This window comes from Tenrec ecaudatus, chromosome 9 (genome assembly GCF_050624435.1).
Source record: "Tenrec ecaudatus isolate mTenEca1 chromosome 9, mTenEca1.hap1, whole genome shotgun sequence".
NCBI lineage: Eukaryota > Metazoa > Chordata > Mammalia > Afrosoricida > Tenrecidae > Tenrec > Tenrec ecaudatus.
The window spans coordinates 160,104,132-160,116,547 of NC_134538.1; positions in this window are offsets into that span (position 1 = coordinate 160,104,132).

The window sequence follows — 12,416 nt, forward strand, 5'->3', positions numbered from 1 at the left end:
TGTTCATGGACCTTATCTTGTACCACAAGTTTGTATTCATCCACATTTTGAAAAGATTCATGGCCTTTCCACTGGGAAGAGAATGCTTTTTCGTGTCTGAGACTCATGTAGAATACTCTGGTTGCATGTATTCTTACCTGGTGGCTCACAATTCTTAGAAAATATAAGGAGAGAGTTGTGACTGAAACTGATTAAAGTGTTTCATTTTTATTGGATATATGTGCTCTTTTTATATTATTTTTATTTTATCTAAGTTTTAAATTATTCAGTCATGTCAATGGAGGACATCATTGAAATACCTTTATTGACTCATTGTGTACAACCAGAGGTGGCCTGTTGGCCAAGGAGCGGCTGAGATCCAGTCACTGTCAGCAGCACACGAGCAGACTGGGAAGCAAAGTGTTGTATCTATGAGGTCTCACCATATACAAAGTGGCTCCTGGCACCTTGAAGGAGATGCCATATAGTGGCCTGGTTGGTGATGTGTCAGACGAGGCACAGAAGTGCTGTTGGGATGTGGCATGGTGGGGGCTTTTTTGGTTAATGTCAGAACAGCATGTTCTGTCAAGATAAACTCTTGTGTTAGACATTTCCTCACTCACTCAATATTTAAAGACATGAAACTCATTCATTATTTTGCTTTGTCATGTTATTTGTCATCGGGGGCCTATTCACAGATCTGATCTTGGACCACTAATTTATATCCACTCACACTTTGAAAAAGAAATAGTGTGCTTTTATTGGGAACAAAATGCATTTTCACATTTGATGAGTCACTTAAAATAGTGATGCGGGCAGGCACAGCTAGCCATCCTGTGAGTAGTTCTTCTGAGGTCACATGCGCAGTGTTGGGGCTGACTCTGATGAAAGTTGACAGGAGAGCTTTGGCAGGGCGGTTGTAGTAGTTATGTAATCTGGTATGAATTTGAGGATTAAGAGTGTAGGGGTGGAGTCTAGCCTGCCAATCAGGGGATAGCCAATGAGGCCTCTGAGTGGGCATGGCCTTCTCCTGGGGATTCTGGGAACTCCTGTATTTCTTCCTCGGAGGCAGGAAACTTTCTTTCTCTCTCCTCACTCCCTGAGAAATATTCTACAGACAAGGCACATGGTGCTACGCTGATATAGCCCGTGTCCTGAGCTGGAGGAGCCACGTGGAGACCCCTGCCAGTGCTGATATGTGTCTACCACCCCTGGATCCACAGGACTTTGCACCCACTGGCCTGCGATCTTTCTGCATTCAGTGTCATTAAATGTCTTTCATAGCTTAGCCTTGGACATAGGGGCTAATATCGGACTTATAGACTTGATTGCTACTTGGCTGGGATGTTTTCTCAACATTCAATTGCTCTTGTATATAAACCTCTTTCTTATTTGCATATGAGTGTGCCTATGAATTTGTTTCTCTAGTCTGCCCGGACTAACAATGGCGGAGTTAATTCAATGGGAACATCAACTGCTGGTCTTGTTGTTCCTGTATATTGTCACAATCAATGGTTGATTGTACACAGAGGCTTCGCTCATTGGCCAAAGAAAAACAAACTATTGGTTCTGCTCAGTAGCACACAGTTTGAGAGGAAATTTGCAGGAGGGCTTCCACCTGGAATGTTGAAACTGTTCAACCCTGGAAAATTATCACCATTTTCCCCTGAAACTTTAGAGATCCACGCATATGCTATTAGATCAATGTACAAATGTGAATGACCTACTTAAGTGGGACAAGACACATTCCTTGGGCAAAGCCAATGGGGGGTAATACCATTTTCATGTCAAGTTTTGTGAATCAGATGGTTCAGTAAGCTGTGCAGAGAGTACTCTCAAGAGCTCATGCTGAGTCTTTTCTCAGTTCTTCTTTGTCCCCTCAACACCTATTTTGGGGGACACAGTCAGTCCATAACAGTGGACTACATTCCTGCTGGTGTTAATTCATGAAACACCCAGGAAGTTTTTATTACATGTCAGTGACAATGACTGGTCATGGGACATGACATCTAGTAAGAGGCGGTCATGGCAATCCAGGATGGGACCACACAGCAGGACGCCGAGTGTGAGACTGTCTCAGGTGTGGCATGTTCCCTGTCCAGAGAGAGTCTGCTCAATGAGCAGTGCACTCTGCACAGTGGGAGATGCTTCCGGAGAGAGTGCCCCGGAGAGAAGGCAGAAGACTTCCCATAGGAAGGGACCCTGCCGTCGAGACCTGAAAGGGGAGAACTTGTTCTCCCCCAAGAGGAACACCACAACTGGAGAACCATCTATGCAAAGAAGCAAAGGTGAGCGAGAACTTGGCCATGACACAATGGGTGCATTTCACCACGCCGGTCAGAAGGTGGACGAGGCGGGCTGTAGACAGGGCTTGAACTGTTGTTTGTCAGGTGCTGTTGAGTCAGTTCCAACTCACAGTGACCTCATGCACAACACAGAGAAGCAGCAACTGGACCCGGGCCATCCTCACAGTTGTTCTTATGTTTGAGTCCATCATTGCGGCCACTGTGTCCATCTTGTCAAGGGTTTCCTCTGTTTTGCTGCCCTCTATTTACCAACCCTGCCGTCCTTTTGCTGGACATCCTGTCCAGGAGATCCTCTTAGATCTTGGTGGACTTTCCACTTTAAGGGAGTTTTAACTTCGTTCACAACTTTCAGTTTATGACCTCTTCATTGATAATGTCTGACCCCAAACCTCCTTCCACTGAGCTGATTCCGATTCAAAGCGCTCAGGGTTTCTGGAGCAGAGAATCTTTATGGGAACGGAGAGCCCTCTTTCCCGCTGAAGCTGCTGCTCTGTTTGCCCTGGCAGGTGGCAGTCAAACACGTACCCAGCAGCACCACTGTTTCTTTATTTGACGCAAATGCAAAGAACCACACTGCTGTCGAGTCCATGCCGACTCACAGTGAGCCTACAGGACAGGGTCAAAGTTCCCTTGTGAGTTTCCGAGACTTTAACGCTTAAAGGGCATACAAATTCCTCTTTCTCTGTGGTTTTAAACTGCTGACCTTGAAGATTGTAGCCCAGTGAGTAATCACTATGCCACCAGGGCTCCTATTTGACCCAAAGTACCCAACAAATCAGCAGCTCCCTGTGGAAACCTTCGAGGAGCATCTCAGATAATATGGTGGCCAAGCTAGGAGAGCTATTATCAAACATCCGGTTGATGCACCGAGTTTGTAGCACCTTCCTCCTTTCGGTCTCACTATGGGAAGACTAACTTCTAACTGGGTGTGCCAAGTCACCTAGCTACTTTTTGGCATCTTGCTGTCTGTCCTCAGACACTGCAGATAGCACAGAAATATCCTATCCACCGAAGCTGCTCATTCAGCCCTTTGCCCACTAGAGAACCTCACACCAAGTCATGAAGGCTCAGTTCTAACAATGCTAACTACCTTTGTTCTGCTTCCCACTCTGATATGAATGGGATCATGTAATACCAACCTCGTGTCTTGCTCATGAGCATCATAATGGCCCATTATGCAAATGTACCGCACATTGTTGGTGCTCTGTTAATAGAGAGCCGAGCTGTTTCTAGTTTGGGGTTTTAAAAACAGCAGTGCTGTGAAAACACACACACACACACACACACACCTTTGGAGCACATATGTATCCACTTGCACTGTCCATGAGTGGAATTGCTGCATCACAGGTGGCAGGCATGCTCAGCTTTAGCTGACCTCGTCAAACAGTTTGCCAAAGAAGCTGTACCTGTGTCTGAGGATCCCTGTTGCTCCTCCCCCTCTCCGATTTTCTTTCCGCAGTGCTGCCTGTCTGTTAGCTAAGCCCTATGATGGTGGTACTGGAGCCTCACTGAGAGGCTAGGTTCTGTTTCCCTGGTGACTGATGAAGCTTTGCTTTTTACTCATCGCCATTGGCCATTGGGACATTCCATTTTCCATCGAATGGTCATCTGAGCAAAGTTTGGTCCATTTTTCTAGTGGGGCAGCTGCTCTTTTTCTTGCCTATTTTAATTCTTTATGTATTTTGAATAAATAATTTTTCAGATGTGCGTTTCACATATAGTCACCTACTCTGTAGCTTTCATTTTACGCTTTTATTTATTTCTTTTTCTTTTCCATTGGTAACATATTTTATTGGCTGTTTTCAAGATCAGTAGAGAGAAATTATAAACAATTTGTATGTTTCTTTTTGTTTGTTTGGGGTCACACTGGTTGTATTTCTGATGTTTGGGGTTGGAAGGGGATGCGAGAGTGGGCGTTTGCGCTGCTGCCATCAGCTGAGGATATCCTCAGAAACTCACTTAGCTCGGTGTCCACAGCCAAGAGAAGACATGCGCTCTGCTCACGTGTCTCCTGCCTGCTCGTGGGTCTCTGGGCTGCTCAGAATCTCTGGCCTGCACGTGGGTCTCCAGCTAGGAGTTCCATTCTCATCAGGTGGGCAGGATAATGGGGTTTGGGGTCGGGTAGCACGGCTGCAGAGACTAATTCAAGGCCTTACAAGATACAATGCTAATTGGGCTGGCACAGTTTGGAGACGTCTTGGAAGATTCAAGTTCTTGTTTGGCGAGTTGGGAGAGGGAAGAGGTGAAGGGGGGCTAACTCGGAGCCATCTTCTTATTTTACTCTTTTAATGGTGCCTGTGAAGAAAATAAACTATTTTCTCTGATATATATGTATGTATATATATATATATACTTATATATACATATGTATTAGAAAACATTTTCCATTTCAACACTCCTCACAGGTACAGTTCAGGGCATTAATTATGTTCAGTTATGTTGCTCCACCATCACCATGATTGATTTCCAGAATGTCCAAGAACCTTTACCAGATTCCAAATGTCCCTGGAGACTGACTCCCTCTTTCCCCTTTCTCGCACCTACCCTTCATAACCACTAGTGCCCGCTGACCTCTATATGGCTGGCTGTTCCAGAGAGCTCTTATCAGTGGGGTTATACGTTATTCCCCAAACACTGTGCTGACCGATCTTTCTCTCGACATCATGTTGTCATGGTTTGTCTATGTGGTCGCCTGTGTCAGAGCTTCACATCTCTGCAGCTGAGTAACATACCATTGTACAGATGTCCTTAATATGAACGGTGTTCCACGTATCAGTCGTGCGTTTGTAGTTACTGTTTTCTGTGTCCTGAGTGAGAGAGCTCTAATCCTGGAGACAGGCTTCAGTGTCATCTTTCAGGAAATGTATTGCTGCATCTGATCTGCCTGGAATTTAGTTCTGCGTCTGATGTCACTGTTAGGGGTCTAGTTTCTTTTTTCTGTGTGGACCTTCAGTTGGCTGAGCATGTTTCGTGGAGAAGCCATTCTTCTTCCCTCACAGGCCTCGTGTGCTGCCTTGACCATGACACTCAAGGTCGCTTTGTAAGTGTGGCTTGTTTCCCGATTCCCAGGGGTCATTTCACCCCTCGTTGCATCCATACTCCATTGTCATTATTACAGTAGCATCATAATAAGCAGCGTTTCCTCATTGGTTGAAGCCTCCACATCGACTCTACTGCTTCAGAAGCATTTTTGCTGTTCATGGCCATTTGGATTAGCCTGAACTGAGTTAGTCTGAAATTTTTCAGGAGAGGAAATCTGCTGAGATTTTGCTGAATGTAAAAAATTAATTTGGGGAGAAATTACAGTTCTGAATTCGTGTCTTTGGGAAACATGCACTTCCACTGGTTTAAGGTTTTAAAAACCGTCCTTTTAGCTTTGTATGTTTAGGATTATTTTGGATTGTGTGCCTGTTGTTGTTGTTAGGTGTCTTAGAATTGGCTCCCACCCACAGCGACCCTGTGCACAACAGAGGAAACCCTGCCCGGTCCGTGCCCTCCTCACAAGTGTCCCTGTGCACGAGCACGTGTTCAGCCGCGGTCAGGTCATCTAATGGAGGGCTTCTTCATTTTCGCTGCCCGTCTCCTTTCCCAAGCATGATGCCATTCTCCAGACACTGGTCTGCCTGACAACATATTCAAACTATGTAAGATGAAGTCTTGCCATTCCCGCCTCTAAGGGGCACTCTGGTTGTACCTTTTCCCAAAACAGGTCTTTTTGTCCTTTTGAAAGCCCATGACACTTTCCATATTCTTCTCCAGCACCACAGTTCAAATATAATGATTCTTCTTTGACCTTCCTTATTCAGTGTCCAACTTACGCATGCATATGAGGCACTGGAAAATGCCATGCTATGCTCAGGTTCACCTTAGTCCTCAGAGTACTTCAACACTTTAAAGCAGTCACGTGCAGCAAATTTATCCAATGCTATGAGTCATTTGCCTGCTCCGTGATCATTGATTGTGGATCCTGTTAGGTAGCTTAGCCTAGGTACTGGGATGTCCATTAACGCATGCCCAGGAGAGCCAGCATAGGACAAAGCTGGATTCCCACCCCACCCCCTTGTGGGAACGGATGGGCATTACACCTGGATCAGCCCACCTGGGCCAGGTGATTGCAACTCAGCCAATGGGATTGACCTGGGGTTGTTTACCACACCTCCTCGGGAATCCTTGAAAAGGCAGGAACCGAGAGGGAGAGGGACTTGTCCGGTCTGGTCGTCTTGTTTCTGAGGAAACTTGGGAGAGAGATCTTTGCGTGACCCTGAGCAGTCTCTGCCAGGCTGCATGGTCAGAGGAATCCTATGGGTGCCGCATAAAACCTGAAGCTTCTTTTAACTCTCATTAAATTCACTTAGATCATGAGCCAGGCTTCAGCATGAATTCTTTCTCGTGCGGAGCCAAGGACCGAGGTTGGAATCTAGCCAGGAGAGAGAGACTTTGCAATCCCACCCAAGTGAAATCCTTGAAAACTTCAATCTTCTCTTCATTTATCATGGGAGCAATTGATCCAGCTGTGAGGACTTTGGTCTTCTTCACATTGAATCGTAATCTGTATTGAAGGCTGCGATTAAGTCCTCACTTTCAGGAAGCAAGATTATGTCATCTGCACATCTCGGGTTGTAAGTATACCTTCCTCTAATCTTGTTGCCCATTCTTCTTATAATCCAGCTTCTCATATTATTTGCTCTGCATATACAAATTAATTATCATGAGAAGGTAGAACCCTGCTGCACACCGTTCCTGAGGTTCAGATCCTGCAGGATGCTCTTGTTCTGCCCGGACAATTCCTTCTTGATGCGTGGACACGTTCCCCAGGAGCACAACAAAGTGTCCTGGGATGCTCATTCTTCTCGAGACTGTCTATAGCTTTTCATGGTTCACATAAACGAATGTCTTGACATTGCCAATAAAATAGAAGTAAACACCTTTCTGGTATTTTCTGCCTTGAGCAGCTCCATCTGAAATCAGCAATGATCTCCCTTGTTCCACGCCCTCGTGGGTACCTCTGGCAAATCCCCTGTGAATGTATTTCCGCAACTCTTGAGGAATGATCTTTGCCAACAATTTACTTGCATGTGGTAACAGTGATATTGCATAATTTGGGCATTCTTTTGGGACATCTGTCTTTGGAATTCATACAAATATGGACCTCAGTCATTCAGTTGCCAAGTAGCTGTCTTCCAAATTACCTTACATACATGCATAAATATTTCTAGTGCTTCATCAGGCTGTTGAACCATTTTAATCAGCATTCCATCATTTCCTGGATCCTTGCTTTTGGCGAATGCTTTCAGGACAGCTACAACTTCTTCCTTCAGTGCCATTAGTCCTTGCTTATTTACTACCACCTTAAATGGTGCAATGTTGACTAATTCTTTTTGGTACAGTGATTCTGTGTATTCTTTCTATCTAATTTGGATGCTTCCTGCATAGTTCTATAATTTACCCAAAGGTTCTTTCAACATTTCAACTAAGGTTTACATTCTCTCTTCAGTTCTTTCAGTTTAAGATATTATAAGTATGTTCTTCCTTTTTGTTTTTCTAACTGTAGGTCAACATTCCAATCTGTTGTGCATAAGGTTCTATGGGCCAGAACGGACTCAATGGCACCTAAAAACAACTCTAGGTTTTTGCAGATTTCATTATCCTATTTGACTTTTTAATACTATATTTCATCATAATATTTGCGCCTCCCTTTGAAATTTTCTGTTCAGCTCTTTCATGTCATCTTTTTTTTCATTTGTTTCAGCTGCTCTACAAGCAAGGACAAGTTTCAGAGTCTCTTCTGACATCCACTGGAATCCTTTCTTTCTTTCTTGCCTTTTTAGTGACCTTTCACTTTCTTCATGAATGATGTTTCTGATGTCCTCCCACACCTCATCAGGTCTTCTGACATTAATGTTCAACGTATCAAAAATGTTTTTGAATTTGATTTGGGATAGACTCAAGATTGTATCTTGACTATCGTGGGATTGTTTAGATTTTCTTCATTTTCAACCTGGACTTACATAGATCTGTTTCATAGTCAGCCTCTGGCCTGATTTTAGCTGCTGAGATTGAACTTCTCTATCTTCTCTTCCCACAGATGTAGTCAATTTGATTTCTGTGTATATCATATGAAGAACTCCCTATGTACCTTTGTGTTGTTGAAAAAAGGCATTTGCTATGAGCAAGACATAGTCTCATACAATTCTATCACACAATCTACAGTTTCATTTCAATCACCAAAACCATATTTTCCAACTACCGTTCCTTCATCTTTGTTTCCCACTTTCACAATCCAATTACCAATAACTATCAATGTATCTTGAATTCAAGTTTTTTTCAATTTCAGACTGAAGATGTTTGTAGAATTTAATATCTTCATTAACAGCTTTAATAGTTGATATATCAATTTGAATAATGTTTTTATAGATTGGATTTCCTTGATAGAATCCTGTCATCGTTCTTCGAGATATACCTTGAAATTTCCTGATTGATAATGAATGCCAAGCCATTCCTCTTAAGAGTATGATTTCCTATAGTAAACCATAAAATTTTCTGATGCAAAATGGCCAGTACCAGTTCATTTCTGCTCACCAATGCCTAGGATAGTGATCTGTATATGTTCCATTTCATTTTTGATGACTTTCAGTTTTCCTAGATATATGCTTTGCACATTCTAAGTTCCAATTATTAGATTTTTTTGCATCTGTTTCTTCTCATTTTGAATTGTCCCATCAGTAAATGAATATCTTGAAGACTTTTCTCCCACAAGATATACTCCACTCACATCACCACGGTTATCTCTGCTTCCCAAAGCCAGCTCCTCTTCAGTTACATTTCAAGTGCATTCTGAACCTCGGGGTCCATGAACTGGCACTGTCTTTTGCAATGTTTTCCATTTCTTCATTAGGTCTTCATTATCATACAGTTTTCAATAGCTTCTTCATAGTCTGTTCTTAGTCTGGAAGCTCCACTGAAACCTGTTTACTTTGGAGTGACCTTCTGGCATTTGGAATACTAGGGAAATAGCTTCCAACATCACAGTATCTAGAGATGGCATACAGGGCATACAGCGTCGATAGCAAAGATTGGAAATTTGCTTTTGTTACAGATCAGATAACAAATATTCTAGGGTCTATGGCTGTGCAGTCCTTGTCACTCAGTTTAGCCACTGCAGTGTGAAGACAGTTGTAAACCACAACACAACACAACACAGCAACACTTGCTGCTGAGTTGACCTCAGGTCATGGTGTTCCCCCGGGCGTTACACCAGAGGTGCTCCTTAGCGTCTTCAAGAAGCAGATCCACAGCTGTCTTCCAAGGAACCCCTGGGTGTGTTTGAACTGCCAACACTTTCACTTGCAGTTGAGTACTAAGGGTTCTGTGTCACGCAGGGACCACAGCATAGGCAGAGATGACACGTAAACAAGTGAGTGTGCACGCGCACCAATACAACTTCACTCATGTGCGCTACATTTTAAATATTATCACATGGTAACTCATGCTGGAAAATGTCGTTTTCTGTTTTTGATTATTTAAATATATATTTTTAAATGCTTAACTCATGAGCTGTACTAAAATAGAGGTTTGGCTGGACTGGGACTATGGCCTCCTAGAATCAGCTATCTGCCCAACGGATTTGGTTTATAGGAGCCTTCAAGTCAATTTGAACTCATATTTCATGATACCATGACTTCTAAGAAAGAGCAAACCAGCCCATCAGTTGACTTAAAGAAGAGACTTTCTAAGTGGGTGAGAAGTTGGGCTAGTATCGTATCTATTCTTCTCCTTTCCCTTACTTATTCCTTGTCCCACAGTTACTTCTCCATCTGTACCTCAATTAGCCTTAAAAAAGAAATAGATTATACACATACTTATATCTTTTTTTGCATGATGCCTTATGTATGTGTATATATGTGTATATGTATATATGTATATGTATATATGTATATATATACCATATTAAATGAAGGGGGAAGTGCAGAGTGGAGACCCAAGGCCCAAGTGTCGGCCAATGGAGATCCCCTCATAGAGGGGTTTAGGAGAGGAGATGGGTTAATTAGGGTGTGAGGTAGTACCGATGATGAACACAGCTATCCCCCAGATCCTGGATGCTTCCTCCCCCCAACTACCATGATCCGAATTCTACCTTGCAGGGCTGGATAGGACAGAGGCTGTACACTGGTACATATGAGGGCTGAAGGTACAGGGAATCCAAGGTGGATGATACCTTCAGGACCAAGGGTGTGAGGGACGATGCTGGGAGAGTGGAGGGTGAGTGGGTTGGAAAGGGGGAACTGATGACAAGGATCCACATGTGACCTCTTCCCTGGGAGAGGGACAGCAGAGAAGGGGGGAAGGGAGACTCTGGATAGAGCAAGATATGACAAAATAACGATGTATAAATTACCAAGGGCTCATGAGGGAGGGGGGAAAGGGGAGGGAGGGGAAAAAAAAGGACCTGATGCAAAGGGCTTAAGTGGAGAGCAAATGCCTTGAGAATGATTGGGGCAGGGAATGTATGGATGTGCTTTATACAATTGATGTATGTATATGTATGGATTGTGGTAAGAGTTGTTTGAGTCCCTAATAAAATGTAAAAGAAGAAAAGAGAAAAAAATGATTAGGGCAAAGACTGTACAGATGTGCTTTATACAATTGATGTATGTGTATGTATGAACTGTGAAAAGAATTGTATCAGCCCCAATAAATTGTTAAAATAAAAAAAAATTTAAAAAAAAAGAGTTGTATGAGTCCCTAATAAAATGTAAAAAAAGAAAAGAGGAGAAAAAAATGATTAGGGCAAAAACTGTACAGATGTGCTTAATACAATTAATGTATGTATATGTATGAACTGTGATAAGAATTGTATGAGCCCCAATAAATTGTTTAAAAAAATCTAAAAAAAAAGAAATAGATTTACATAGGTTGAGTGTGGAAGGGAGTGTGTGGAAGGCGGCGGAGGGGACAGTAATAGAAAATACTGTCATTGTTCTAAGTCACATCAAGTTGATTTTATATCACTGCCAGTCTTGCAGCAGAATGGAGCTACTCCTTAGGGTTCTCTTGGCTGCGATCTTTGTGAGATCAGGTCACCAGGCCTTTCTCCCAATCAGCTGCTGGTTGTTATGAACCTCCAACTTTAGACCAGCCGCCAAACACTTAACCACAGCATGACCGGGGCTTCCAGAAGACACGAGAAAGCTCTGCAGAGAGAGACCTGAGATGATCTGTGCACTGCCTCTTCCATCCTGATTCCTCAAAATAGCATATCCAAGTATTTCAATGACTAGACTTTGAAATGCTATTGACTTGGTTCCTTTGTTTACTTCGTTTCCAGAGATTCAGAAAAAGGGTTTACTGATATTTCACAGATTTTTCAACTTTAACATCTTGGACGGGACCTCTTAGCTACAATATTTTACTTTTCAGACTGTACATATGCTACTAACGGTGACTGAATCTCAGTGCTCAGGTGGCCAACACCACCATCGTGTACAGACCATCTCTGGTTGTACACAAATGGTCAAATAAGGCATTTCACTGGTGTCTTCCATTGAATTGATGGAATAATTTAAACCCGAGTTAAAAATAACATTAAAAGAGTACATACAGTAGACCCTGTAGAAAATAAAAAACAACATGTTTTAATCAACCACACTTACAACCCTCTCCTTATATTATCCAGAAATTATGACCCATACAATTACCAGGTAAGAATACATGCAATCAGAGTATTCTAAGTGAGTCTCAGACAAGAGAAAGCATTCTCTTCCCAGTGGAAAGGCCATGAATCTTTTCAAAATGTGGATGAATACAAACTTGTGGTACAAGATAAGGTTCCTGAATAGACCCATGATTATAAATCAAACGAATAAAGGAGTTTCATTTGCTTCAATACTTGAGTAAGAGAGCAAAGGTCTAACACAGTGTTTTTCTTGACAGAGCACGCTGCTCTGGCATCAAACACAACATTCCCCACATCTCACACCCCAGCACCATCCCTCCACCTCCCGTGAAGCACCATCAGTGTCCGTTACGTCATCTCCTTCATGTTGCCAGGGTGATGCAGTCTCTACTGTCATGTTGGAGTTGGGTGGGGACACAGAGGCAAAGCTCCTTTCTCTGTGTGCTGCTTGTGATTCA